The sequence below is a fragment of the Muntiacus reevesi genome, chromosome 22 (genome assembly GCF_963930625.1).
Source record: "Muntiacus reevesi chromosome 22, mMunRee1.1, whole genome shotgun sequence".
Lineage (NCBI taxonomy): Eukaryota > Metazoa > Chordata > Mammalia > Artiodactyla > Cervidae > Muntiacus > Muntiacus reevesi.
This window is the reverse complement of record NC_089270.1, coordinates 23,437,463-23,438,934: the sequence shown is the minus strand read 5'-3', so window position 1 is coordinate 23,438,934 and position 1,472 is coordinate 23,437,463. Positions and strand designations below refer to the sequence as shown.

Sequence of the window (1,472 nt, the reverse complement as noted above, 5' to 3'; positions counted from 1 at the left end):
GAGCTTTTAACCTGAATTTTAAAAAGACTCTGGTTTTGATATCAGCATCAGTTTATTTTCAAATTTGGCAGGTAATTCTGGTGTAGCAGGGCTGAGAACACTGGTGTATACAATTAATGAAGTTATATATGATGAAAAATTTTTAATAGAAATCAAGATTTTAAAAGACTGAGGTAGCTTTCGGCTTTCGGCTAGGAGGAGGCGAAGGTGCAACTTTCTTCGGTCGTCCCGAATCCGGGTTCATCCGACACCAGCCGCCTCCACCATGCCGCCTAAGTTCGACTCCAACGAGATTAAAGTGGTGTACCTGAGGTGCACCGGTGGGGAAGTCGGTGCCACATCTGCCCTGGCCTCCAAGATCGGCCCCTTGGGTCTGTCTCCAAAAAAGGTCGGTGATGACATAGCCAAGGCAACTGGTGACTGAAAGGGTCTGAGGATTACAGTGAAACTGACCATTCAGAACAGACAAGCCCAGATTGAGGTGGTACCTTCTGCTTCTGCCCTGATCATCAAAGCCCTCAAGGAACCACCAAGGGACAGAGAGAAGCAGAAAAACATTAAGCACAGTGGAAACAGCACTTTTGATGAGATCATCAACATTGCCCGGCAGATGCGGCACCGGTCTCTAGCTAGAGAACTTTCTGGAACCATTAAAGAGATCCTGGGGACCGCCCAGTCTGTGGGCTGCAATGTTGATGGCCGCCACCCTCGTGACATCATAGATGATATCAACAGTGGTGCAGTGGAGTGCCCAGCTAGTTAAGAACTGCAAAGGAAAAAGAAAAATAAAGGATCATTTGACAACCAAAAAAAAAATAAAAGACGGAGGTAAAAAATAATAATGCACCAAATTTAAGAGCCAGAACTAGTTTTTAGCTTTCTGGTCTATCCTTATGTATAAACAATTTAAATTTCTGTAGGAAAACAATTCAAACTCTGGGATCTTTTGTAAAATGAGGACAACAATAAGGTGATCACCAGTGTACTTGAACGGACATTTTATAATGCAATTTTTATAGGTGGCATTTCATGTTGTTAGAAATGATGTGATATAACATTATTAGTTATCATTACTATTATAAACATTTATAAACATAAATTTACTGGTATTACTTATCATTATCTTGTTAAAAGTCAGATATTTATGCTGGGATGGGGAGACCTATTCGATAGTAGAGTTTTTTCAGAGCAAGTAGTTAATCACAGTGTCCAGTAGGTGGCAATAATAATCTTTCATATAACTTTTAAATAGTTGTGTACTTACTGGAAAATACTTGTTTTTCTCATTTGATTATACAAATGAAATAGCAAAAATACTTTATAGACAACTTGGAACTTTGTTTCTGTTTTAACTTTTATCATCGAATTTTTCAAGTATGCAGGAAAAAAGAACACCCATTTACTTAGCACCTAGCATCAGCAATTATCAAATTATACTATTGTTCTAGATATGTCTTTCCCTTCCATCTACC

The 1,472-nt window shown here is 38.9% G+C and overlaps 1 pseudogene; it reads left to right on the top strand.

Moving 5' to 3' along the window:
* Window positions 1-1,204, top strand: LOC136152908 (large ribosomal subunit protein uL11-like; annotated as a pseudogene).
* The last annotated feature ends 268 nt before the right edge of the window (window positions 1,205-1,472 follow it).